Consider the following 13,050-nt stretch of genomic DNA (forward strand, 5'->3'; position numbering starts at 1 on the left):
GCCGATAATCGTGAACATTACCTGCACCATCTTGCCTGATGGTCCTTTTCTACGCACACATAGGCCGCAGCCCTTTTGATCGACCGCAACCATTTTGTGTTCACCCCTGTTTCACCTGTACTTCCACAAGTATCTGTATAACCTTCTGACCGACTTGGTATGTGTGCTAAGGGCCATAATTGAGCGGACATGCCCACGTTTGATGTTAGCTTAAGAACGTCATTCTATTGCCACCGCAAACCTCTCCATTCCTTGTTCCTCCCCATCCCTGTGCATGTAACTAAAGATTGTAGATACCAAAAGGTCCCGCACTAAACCTGGATTATTGCACCCCAAAGAATGCACCTCCCGATGGACAATGGAACTTGTGTTCCTATCAACAGTAAAGGACGTTAAACCCTGACCAGTCTCACATGTTCCTGACCCTGAGGCAAAGGCCAGCTGCCTGATAATCATATGTTCGACTGTTTATGATTGGGAGGGTACGAACCAATTTGTCCGAAATGTATGGCAACTTGTCTGGTGCGGTGTACCAAGCTTATGTGACACCACTCTTAACCACATGGCTGCTAGGCGTTTTCCCGTCCTGCGCTAAAAAAACCAAAATCCCATAAATCATGACGAGCTGGCCTTGTCATCAGCGCACGGCAGGTAAGCGCCATGACGAGCCCAGCTCGTCATTAGCTTCGAAGGGGTTAAAGATTGTATTGTCGAAACACTGTATAAAAGTAGACTGTTGAAGAGTTGAAGTTAGAACACCTCCCTGAGAGACATTCCGGTGTCTGCGGTAGACGTGCTCTCTTCTAGAGAAATAAACCTCGTTCTTGCCTTCCTGTTTCCAGCGCCTGCCTCGTTATTTTAATAGAATCGGAAGTGAATTAAAGGTGATAAGCCAAGCAGCTTCGGAGGTCTCAAAGGGGGCTGCTTTTCATCAATTGGCGTCCCAAGCGTGTAGACGTGCTCTCCTCTAGAGAAATAAACCTCGTTCTTGCCTTCCTGTTTCCAGCGCCTGCCTCGTTATTTTAATAGAATCGGAAGTGAATTAAAGGTGATAAGCCAAGCAGCTTCGGAGGTCTCAAAGGGGGCTGCTTTTCATCAATTGGCGTCCCAAGCGTGGGGCCCATCAGCGACTCGCCAGTCCAAGTAGGAGAGGTTCCAACGACGGAGTGAACAACTAACCGAGTGGGGTTAAGCTGCCTTGAGAGAACCCCGTCTGGCTGCCGATCAACCTGAACTTCACCAGTTCAGAGCGGACCTCTCTCTCGAGTGACCTGTAGTCCTGACTGGGACCCTAAAGGATTGCCGTATCGATATCAGAGTGAGAGGATAACCAGGCGCTGGAAGGGAAAGACAAAGAACTGTCCATACGGTCGGGGTAAGGTCTTGAAATACGACAAAATTGACTGTCTGATTGTATTAAAATTGTTTGGTCGAATACTAGTATTCCGTTCTTGAAGTTATTGGTAGTAATTGAGACATTCCCTGCTTGCAAACAACGTAGAATAGGAATATTTCACTCTTTGCAGGCAGCGAAGAGCAGGTAGTGCGGACCTTTGTCCACGACCTACTGAGATGTTTATATTGACCGCTTGTACGTCATGCCTGTCTTCTCAAAATTGTTTGATTGTTTTGAACCGGACTTTTTGTTAGAAGTCGGCATCCAGCACCGTCGGAGGGCACCCCTAACAAGGACATGTATGTTAAATATGGATACAATTGGGTGTACAGCCATCGTTGCTTATAGCAAACTGTGGCACAAATACACTAGGAAGAACCGGGTAAATCAGTAAATCAGTGGCCACTGACGGGATCTTTTGACCTCGCTAAATTAGAAATATTAGAAATAGTGCTCCACAGAAAGAAAGCTACGCCAGTCATGCTTGACAGCTTTAGCCTCTGGCGAAAGGAAGCAGCTCAGCGAAAGAAAAGAGACGAAGCCAGGCAGGAAATGCGAAAGTCTGCTTACTAGGACTTGTAAGAGGTTGGAAGATGAGATAAAAAAGGTAAAATGATAAAAAAGAACAAGAATCAAAAATATCAGGCCAGTACCCTGTCAGAACGCCTTCAACACTTTACCCCGAGTTACCAGCTAAACAGAGTATAAATGATGACCTCTTGTTAGGCCCCCCGATCATCTACATGCCACCTCCTTATGCCCCTACTCATCCCTTAGTACAACGGCAAGAACAGCAAGGTACCAACGGAGACGCCTCAACCGTTTCCGCACCAGTCGAGCCACCTGAACCAAGTGCCAAATCAACAAACGCATTAGTAGAAATAGGATCAATAGAAAGAGAGTCGCCCAGGGTCCCACGATTAAGTACGCACGAGCGGGCAAACATTGACAAGATAGTCAAAACCCTCATGGAGAGAAGAGAAACGGAATAGTATGTGACTGACATATGCAATTCATATGTCGAGAACCACAAACGATTCTTCATTGTGCGCTTCTGCTACCACACACTTACTGCCTATGAAGAGAAATATCAGGATGTAGGGCCCGGGAAACTAATGGCTCTTTACAGAAAAGTTAACATCGGAGACGAAAATGACAACGATGTGGCAGAACTCTTTTCGTCCACGTTAGAAGTATTCCGCCACCTCGTAGAACAAGGGCGGATAGATACAGACAGGACATCGAAGTTAGTAAAACTCCCAGTAGAGAAGCCAGATAACATGATGCTGATAAAGGAAGCTGCCCCGTATTGGGTTCCCCCTAGGGGACAAGGGACTAATGACGACATAAATCATCAGGACGCTAAAGGGAGGGTGGTCTACAATTGGGTGTATCAGCCATGGGACAGACAGGACATCCTAACGTTCCGTAAATCTCTGCCGGATTTACGAAAGAAACTTATCGCATTTTACACAGAACTAGGTATTGCGTTGGGGTCCACAATAATGACACTTGCTGACATCGACTTGTTCTTAGGGTTATGTTTACCAGCCGATGTGTGGAAGCAGATTAGGAAGGTAGACTACACTGAATCGCTCGGTCATACCTGGGAACAACTCAGCACATTAGACAAACAGCTGAATCCAGTCCAAAAACTGGTTAAAGCTATATTGGACCTCCCTGACAAAATAGTGGAGAAGGTAAAAACACTGCTACCGGAGAAACAGATAGACTGGTCCATATAACCGCGTACCGCCAGAAACCACAAGAGGATGTCTCCAAGTATTTCTCGAGATTCGAGACAGTGTTCTCTGATTACAGTGGACAGGACATGTCCACTGCAACTGGACACCACTTATTTGTGCAAAATTACGTCAAAGGACTGCTACCAGAGGCATCCCAGAAATTACAGACTAGCGAACGTAGTTGGGCAGCATCTAAACCGGCGGCCATACTCCAAATGGCCCAGTACTATGAACATCAGAAAAATGAGAATGACAGGGCTACAGAAAAGAAAAAGAAGGACTTGAAGAACAGAGTAATGATAGCCCAACTCCAATGGGTGAATACAGGGAGGGAACAATATAAGGGAGGATACCAACAGAATGTCCCTAGAGTACAGCCGCCCAGAAATGACTGGTTGACACCCTCTGTACGCCGCCAGGACTTAGGACAGGATCAATGCGCATTTTGCAAGGAATATGGACATTGGAAATGCCAATGCCCGGCCTTATCAGGAGCTGGTAGGGGCAGAGGGGCAAGGGAAATAGCAAGTGAACAGAGAGGAAGAGGACGTGGGAGAGGGTACGCAAGTGAAGCAAGAGAAGAAAGGCCAGAAGGAGTGAACGCATTTGACCGTCCTAGACAGAACCAGTACCACCAGACAGATTACGACAACACGTATGACATTGCATAGGACAGCCAGGGGCAAGGGATCTAGTCGAGCTCTATGTTGATCAGCAAGGTCCTGGGCACAGAGTCGCCATTTTTGGTAGACACGGAAGCAAAACGTAGTGCTCTATCCAAACAACTGATTCCAAGGGCACCCTTGTCTGGCTCACATGTGACCTCAATAGGATTTGATGGTACGCCTGCCACCAACCCTCTGTCCAAACCGATTCCTTTCAACCTTGACAGCAATATCGTTGAAACGACATTTCTCCTCTCTTCCAACACCCCAGACGCCATTATGGGTCTTGACCTTCTGAAGCACTTCCATGCGACAATCAGGTGCTTGCCAGACGGAGTGCGTGTCATCCTATATGACAACCGCCACCACCATAGAGATAGCGCTTCTCAGCACATGTATCTCATCTCTGAGACTGACACATCCCTACTGGATACTTTACCATCACACTTATGGGCTAGAGCTGATTCGGACGTAGGACGAATGATGATTGACCCAGTACACTTGACAATAAGACAAGACGCAATCCTACCAAAGGTTCCACAGTACAGAATCTCACCAGAGGGTGAGAAGGCCCTGACGGACATCATACACTCTTTAACGGAGGCAGGGGTGGTAGAGGAAGTAGTGAGCAACGTTTGTAACATCCCCATACTATCGATAATAATGAGACAGGGAGAGGGAGATGGAAAAGCCTACCGCTTCATCATTGACCTGCGGGAAGTAAACAAAATTGTAGTACCACAGTACCCAGTAGTTTCCGACATCACTACCATTCTGACCTTAATTCCCTCAACTGCTACCACCTTTACTGTAATCGGCCTAAAAAATGCGTTTTTCTCCATACCTATTCACAAAGACAGCCGCTATCTATTCGGATTTACCCTAAATTCTCGCTCATATAGATTTTGTAGAGCACCCCAGGGGTACTCAGAGAGCCCGAGCATCTACAGCCAAGCGCTTAAAAGACAGTTGGACGCTATACAATTATCAGACGGTGTGATACTAATACAATATGTAGATGACATCCTTCTAGCTGCAGACACCACACCATTAGCTGTCACAGCCACCATACAACTGCTCCATTTTCTTGCTAAGAATGGTCACAAGGTCTCCCGAAAGAAATTACAATTTTGTAAATCACAAGTAACCTATCTAGGTAACCTCTTATCCAAAGAAGAGAGGAAACTCATACCCGACAGAATACAGACAATCCTAGACACTCCTATCCCCAGAAGTCAGAAGCAGGTCCATTCCTTGATTGGTCTCACCTCCTTTTGCCGACAGTGGTTGCCGAACTACGGCCTCATCGTCAAACCCCTTCTCCTCCTTCTAGCTAAAGACATCCCCTCACCTGTCCCCTGGACCCCTGAATGTCAAACTGCCTTTAAAGAACTACGTGATGCACTCTGTTCGGCCCCTGTCCTAGGAACCCCAGATTACTACAAACCATTCTCCCTCTACACACACGAGAAGGAGGGATGTGCATTGTCTGTCCTAATGCAATCAATTGGTAACAAACAGCGCCCTTGCGCATATTTCTCTGCCACCCTTGACCCAGTAGCCAGAGCTTTGCCAGCGTGTTTGCGTGCTGTAGCAGCTGCAGCAGTATCAATATGACAAAGCGAAGGAATAGTGCTCTCCAATCCAATCACTGTGTTAGTAGCCCATTCGGTTGACACACTCCTGCACCAAACCAAGACCCAACATTTGACTAGCGCCAGACTGACAGGATATGAGCTGACCTTGCTAGCGCCACACATTACCCTGAAACGTTGCACCACCCTCAATCCGGCCACATTGTTACCACTACCCGAGAACGATCCTGGTGTGACTCCACTACACGACTGTGTGACACTGACAGACGAACAGACAAAGAGTAGAGTTGACCTTAGAGACACTGCCTTTTTAGAACCAGACGGAGACCTATGGGTGGACAGTTCCTGCATCAAACTCCCTGACGGCACCACCTCAGCCGCAACGCTGTCACCACAACCCGAACCATTCTAGAGACAGCCCGTATTACTCAACGCTCTGACCAGGCAGCGGAACTCATTGCCCTCACACGAGCTTGTATTTTAGCAGCAGGTACGACACTCAACATATACACTGACAGTCAGTATGCCTTTGGGGTAGTACACCACTTCGGGATCTTATGGAAGGAGAGAGGGTTCCTGACTTCACATGGTACACCCATCCTACATGGAGACTTAGTCTCTGCATTGACAGAAGCAGTCCTCCTCCCCAAGAAGCTAGCGGTGATAAAATGCCAAGCACATAAGAAAGTGACTGATCTTATTGGACATGAAAACGCACTAGCTGACGTTACTGCCCGAGCCACGGCAGAAAACAGGACTACGACACGAATGTATGTGACCAGGTCACAAGCCGAACAGTGGACGAACGCTAGAACCACTGTAAGAGACATACAGATGACAGGCAGGCAGGACGAACTGACTGAGTGGGAAAGGGTGGGACTGAAGGACGAGGAAAGTTGCTGGAGGACTAAAGATGGGAATAAATGGCTGTTGCCCAATGCCTACTTAATCCCTATATTGACCATGGCACATTTACCCACACACATAGGCTCCTCCCCCATGATTGAACTGATCACCAGAGTATGGAATAATGCCAAGATAGCCGAATCTGCCAAACCCCTAGTACAATAATGTATAGTCTGCCTACAACACAACCCTGGGAAGAGGACCGTAGTACCACGGGGAGGGTTTGGAGTCCCTGACCACCCCTTTGAAGTCCTACAAATGGATTACATCCAACTAGAAAGGTGCCATGGTCTGAAATATGTCCTAGTGGTTGTGTGCGCTTTTAGCAAATGGGTGGAGGCATACCCCACCCACGACAATACCGCCATAGCCACTGCAAAAGTATTGCTCAAAGAATTCTTCCCTCGCTATGGCCTTTGTAGAATTTTATGGAGTGATAGCGGCCCCCACTTCGTAGCCGAGGTGATACAGAACATCCTGAGGGGGTTCGGGGTAATCAATGCTATCAATGCGCTCCACCCCAACCAAGCACAGACTAACTCCTTATGAAGTAGTCTTTGGCAGGCGTATGAGCATTTGGGCAGCTCCAAAACCAACCTCCATTAATGATGTCCCGGATATACTAATGTCCGACTATTTGAATAAACTGACGAACGAGCTAACACTTATCCACCAACAGGTGCAGCAAGCCTTGCCAGATGTATCCAGGGGCCCAGGACATGAGATAAAGCCCGGAGATCATGTCCTCGTGAAGAACTTCCAGATGACCAAGAGTCTGGAGCCGAGGTGGACGGGCCCCTGGCAAGTCTTGATCACCACCCGAACTGCCCTTCGAGTGGAAATGAAGTGAAATTGGCTGCATTCCCACCACTGCAAGAAAATCCCTCCGACACTGGCAACCTGCGAAGAGGTGGAAGTGCTCAAGGAAGTTCTATCGAAAGACCGGCCAGCTCTGAGTTGCTATCATCAAGAAGACACACTGCAACTCACAGACGTTCCTGACCCCACGGTGCCGTCCAAGAAGGGGTACAACCTAAGATCAACGAAAGGAGGGTGCTCCGACAAACCAGGCCACTCACTGAGTCGAAAACCTCAGATCGGTAGCACAGCCAACGCTACCAGAGTGAAACGCTAGGCAAAGTCTGTGGTCCTGCCAGTCACTGAGCTCCTTGAAGATGATGGAAGATATCAAACACCGGAAGAACAATGGCAAAGCCTCCAAGACTGTCAACTTGCATGGCACAAAGACAATTGCACTTGCGGCAGCATTTCTCACCTGTCTCCTGCTAAAGATCACAGTCTGGAATATTGAAGAGAATGCTCCTGCACAAAGAACAATGTTCCCCACCTTGCAACCTACCACCCAGAAAGAACATTATCTGGTATCACTGTCGCCTCACCTACGAGAGCAGGGCAAAGAATTTTGGAACAACTCCTTTGTACAACTGTTGCACCAACACAGTCTTTCTACTAATGCCTCCAACTGTTGGGTCTGTGGACTGCTACCACATGCCACTGAACGATCTATCCCATTCATCCCTTCACCCTTCTCCGTTCATGGGTCTTGCCTTACCTGGGTGATGCTCCTCCAAGAAAGTTACAGAGACAATGTCACTTCCGGAGAAACAATTGCTTGTTTCTACACCGAGTTCTGGCTGACCAAAACAGGAGGAACGACAGCTCCTTTCTGTCCTCACTCCACCAGTGCGACATTCCCAATAAATGTCCCTTCCAAAGAGCAAGTGGAAATCCAAGTTTTCAACAATTCTGTCAGAACCACCTTTTCCTACATCAAGAAAAAAACTGCTGCAACGCTGACCGTGGTCCTGTCTGTGATGAATGTCTCATGTCTTGTGTGCATCAAAGGCCATGGGACTAAAAATGTGGGACACAGCACGTGCAATATCACAAGGACTCTGAACACTGCCGACCCTCTAGCATTTGTGGCCTCACCCAACATGTACTTTGTCTGCGGAACCAAGGCCTACACCTGGCTCCCACGGGGCTGGGGAGGCGCGTGCTACATCGCCTTTGTCCTACCACCAACCTACACGGCCCCTGCAGAGCATTATCGAGAAAGGCGTTCCAAAGACACTGACCAAGTAGACTCTGCTGCATCACAATTCCTCAACGCAGCGAAAGGGCTTGTTCCGCTATGGGGACCAATGGCAAACAGCCGAGCCATCAGGTACCTGACTCAGGCAGTTGAAACTGCCCTGAACATCATGGCTGCCATCCTCGCCCACAACACTGCCGAGCTTCAGGCAGTCCGTCTGGTGGCTCCACAAAATCGTGTGGTACTAGCGGACCGCGGAGGAGCATGTTGCATCATCGGTGCCAGCTGTTGCACATACGTCCCTGACACATTACCTTCTGTTTTTGAAGCTATTGAACATCTCCACAGACTGTCTTCGGAAATCCATCAAGGAACAAAGACTTGGACACTTGGAAATTGGCTTTGGGGCATCTTAAGGGAGTGGGGTTGGAAGTTATTAATGATCCTCTTGAACCCAGTACTGGCAATATGTGGTTGTTGTTTATGTGTACACTGTATACCACCTCTGTGTTCCCTTTTCATAAGCACCTAGGGATATTAGCGCTCCTGAGGCGGAAGCCGGGAGCTACTCTGTGATTAGCTGTTTTAATCTATATTGTATAGACGTGTTTTTAAAATCTGCACATTTTTATTTTAATTTTGCACTTGACACTCAGACCCCTTCCTGAGGCTTTAGTATTTACCCACCTCGCGCCTCGCTCGCTCAGGGACTCTCAGCTCCCACCTAGCCGAGTTGGGCATTGGATTCACGGGACCCACAGGGGCCGATTCAACTTAGCGGCCATCTTGTGTGAGGAACAGCTTGCCGCGCTAGTGGTTGCGAGGCAGGGCTAGTTGACGCGGCGCTGAAGCGCATAAATTGAGCAGAGTTGCACGCCCGGGTAAGACCTAGGGATATTAGCGCTCCTGAGGCGGAAGCCGGGAGCTAGTCTGTGATTAGCTGTTTTAATCTATATTGTATAGACGTGTTTTTAAAATCTGCACATTTTTATTTTAATTTTGCACTTGACACTCAGACCCCTTCCTGAGGCTTTAGTATTTACCCACCTCGCGCCTCGCTCGCTCAGGGACTCTCAGCTCCCACCTAGCCGAGTTGGGAGTTGGATTCACGGGACCCACAGGGGCCGATTCAACTTAGCGGCCATCTTGTGTGAGGAACAGCTTGCCGCGCTAGTGGTTGCGAGGCAGGGCTAGTTGACGCGGCGCTGAAGCGCATAAATTGAAACAGTCACTCTACGCGCTAGCGTACGCGTTTGTGGACACGCCATTCCGCGCCAAAGGAGCGCCTAAGGAGAGCCCGTCTGTGCCCGTCCGTGCCAGGACGGGCTAGGACTGGGCTAGGGGCTATACCCATGGATCCTATCCTTCATACCAGCGTAAGTTACAGTGGAGATTTCCTCAGATCACTTAGAGGAAGGGCTAGGGATACTTGCCCTGGGGATATTTTCCTTGAGGAGGTAGCGGTCCCATATCCCCACTGTAAGTCCCCCAACCCCAGGAGCTGCAACACAGATAGTTTTTCCCTCGCCCTGATTAATTGTCGCTCTCTTCCAAGGCATACCACTGAAATAAACTTGCTCCTGGATGAACGAGATTTCGATGTTCTATTCTTAACGGAGACATGGCTGACTGATGACTCAGACCCATACTTAGTGCAAGCGCTACCACCGAAGTACTCCATTGCTAGACAGGACCGTATGTCCGGTAGAGGAGGAGGGGTGGCGATTATTTATAAAAACAACTTCAGATGTAGAACCTCGGAGAGTCCACTTATGGACTGTGAAAGTATTGGTTTTTCTATATCCTTCTCACCCACCTGCACCTTTTCTGGGATCCTGGTTTATAGACCCCCAGGCGACTCCCATGATTTTTGCAACAATCTTTTAGATAAGATCTCTCTCCTTATCAGTAGTACCCCTAATTTCACTATCTTGGGCGACCTTAATGTTCACCTAGATGAAGTCAATGCCTTGCCATCGCAATGCCTGGTGGAGACCCTGAGAGTGGTGCACCTGGAACAAATTGTGGACAGTCCCACTCATACAGGTGGACACCTATTAGACCACATCTTTACTAATCTTGGAAATATAGCATGCACTCAGCCCACTTTTGTACCATGGTCAGACCATGCACTACTGTCCTTCTTGTGGTCCCCAGTAACACAGACCCACAAGGCCTCCATTCAAAAAAAGGTTAGTCGAGTATGGTCTAGATTACCCACTGAAAAATGGGAGGCAGCCCTCAAAAGCTGTTCGCCCGGACCCCATGAGGACCCGGTTGCAGCTAATGAAGCTTTTGATCAGTGGATCAACTCCACACTAGATCCTATTCTCCCAAAAAAAGAGCTACGGCATAGAGAGGGTCCCAATAAACAACCATGGTACTCCAGGGAACTCAAGGAACACAAACAACTGTGTAAACGTGCGGAAAGGAAGTGGAGAAAGAACTACGCAGTTGCTGCGAAAAATGAATATAGGTCAACTCTGAGATCCTACAAAACTCTAATAAAAACCACACAAGCCGCATATTATCAGAGCAAAATTACGGAAGCAGCTAACGCCCCCAGGGAAATTTTTAAAATCTTTCAATCCCTGGCAACTACACCCAGGACTATTAGTCCTATTCAGAATCCACAGAAACACTGTGATGAGTTAGCTATCTTTTTCGCATCTAAGGTGTCTAACATCTATTCCGGCTTTGCATCAGTGACAGACATCCCAGATAATTGGAAGAGAGAAAAAAAGGAGGACCTGGACATGGACTCTAACCCATCAGTAGATCTCAAAGCCTTTCCTTCATTGGATTTGGCTGAAGTGGATAGTCTCCTTAGTAAGCTTAAATCTGGCTCCCCGTTAGACGCTGCTCCCCCGGCAGTTCTTAAACAGGTATCAGGGACAGTATGCCCTGTGATAACGCAGGTCATCAACGCGTCTCTGGCCTCCGGTGTAGTGCCCCCCAAATGGAAGAAGGCCAAGGTCAGAGCTTTGCTTAAGAAACCTAGCTTAGACCCTGAAGACCTGGCCAACTATAGGCCTATTTCACTATTACCAACTATCAGCAAAATACCTGAAAAATATGTGAATCAGGTCCTTTCCTCCTTTATTGAATCCACGGAAGGATTGCACCCCACCCAGACCGGGTTTAGAGCAAAACAGGGAACGGAGACAGCCCTGGTAGCAGTAGTGGAGGCAGTTAGGGGTATAGTGGATGCAGGAGGCTGTGCTGCGGTGGTCCTGTTGGACCTCAGCGCAGCCTTCGATACAGTAAACCACTCTCTTCTGCTGCATCGGCTCCATCTTACAGGAGTCTCTGGATTGGCGATTAAATGGCTCCATTCTTTCTTATCAGACAGAAGCTTCTCTGTCTTTGAGGGAGAGGTGTCATCCAGCCAGCTGCAATTGAATCACGGCGTCCCCCAGGGCTCTTCCCTCAGCCCAACTCTGTTTAATATCTATAAGAGACCTTTGGCTGAGGTGGTTCTTCCCTGGGGAATCCAACTCGTTACCTACGCCGATGACACGCAGCTGGTGGTTTCCTTGGTGAGGAACGATGTTTCAAATCAGGGGATCAACAATCTGACCCCGTGTCTCACCAAGGTTCTGGAATGGATGACTTCCTCCTTTTTAAAGTTAAATGGGGCCAAAACGGACATCATGCTCCTAGGTTACAAGGCCCCAATTAATCTTGATCCTTGGTGGCCTCACTGCCTAGGACCTCCCCCAGCACCCAAGACTCATATAAAGAGCTTAGGGATCTGGCTAGACTCCTCTCTAGGATTTCAATACCAAGCGAAAAAGGTAGCCGGAACCTGCTATGGGCTGCTGAGAGTCTTAAAAAAAGTGCTAGACCTTCTGCCATTCGAAGCCAGAAGATTGCTAGTCCAGTCATTGATTATGTCACGGCTGGATTATGCAAATGCCGTCTACATGGGGGCCCCAGTCGGCACCATAAAAATTCTGCAATCGGTACAGAATTGTGCTGCTCGACTACTCATGAAAGTCCCTAAAAGATGTTCAGCAAAAGCCGCACTTCAATCCTTGCACTGGCTATCCATCAAGGGAAGGATAACTTTTAAGACCATGTGCATGGCGCATAAATCCATCCATGGTGCTGGCCCGCCTATCCTGGATCCCCTTTTTCGTCGCCACCAATCAGTGAGATCTTTGAGATCCAACCAGCGGAACTTGCTGGTAGTTCCCAGGATGAAGCTGGCCCGGATGGGTGGCCGGCGACTCTCGGTGCATGCAGCTAAAGAATGGAACGCACTCCCAGATGCCATTAGGCATGAGTCAAACCACCTTGCTTTCAGGAAGCGCTTAAAGACGCACCTTTTCCAATAGTGTCTTTATTTTCCTTTGTCTTACAGCGCTGGGATGCTCAAGAGTAGCCATGCGCTATAGAAGAAGGTATTCATTCATTCATTCATTCACCTTGCGCCCTAAGACTATGGGCACTCAGCTGACAAAAATGAGAGTACTATATGAACAAGAGATACAGGACATTATGGGGATCGAAATAAACTGACAAGCTGGCTAGACATGTTCAAAGGGCGGACTGTGAAACCTGGGCCGATAATCGTGAACATTACCTGCGCCATCTTGCCCAGTGGTCCTTTTCTACGCACACATAGGCCGCAGCCATTTTGATTGACCGCAACCATTTTGTGTTCTGTTGTTCACCCCTGTTT

General features: G+C 48.3%; 1 protein-coding gene and 1 long non-coding RNA gene across 4 annotated transcripts in view; both read right to left on the minus strand.

The window, feature by feature from the left end:
- Window positions 1-13,050, minus strand: part of LOC147729388 (uncharacterized) — a 421,174-nt gene that overhangs the window by 202,148 nt on the left and 205,976 nt on the right. The gene's annotated exons all lie outside the window — the stretch shown is intronic.
- LOC147729389 (uncharacterized) overlaps window positions 1-13,050 on the minus strand; it is a 223,942-nt gene that overhangs the window by 4,883 nt on the left and 206,009 nt on the right. The window lies entirely within an intron of this gene.

Source organism: Lissotriton vulgaris, chromosome 2_2 (assembly GCF_964263255.1).
Source record: "Lissotriton vulgaris chromosome 2_2, aLisVul1.2, whole genome shotgun sequence".
NCBI lineage: Eukaryota > Metazoa > Chordata > Amphibia > Caudata > Salamandridae > Lissotriton > Lissotriton vulgaris.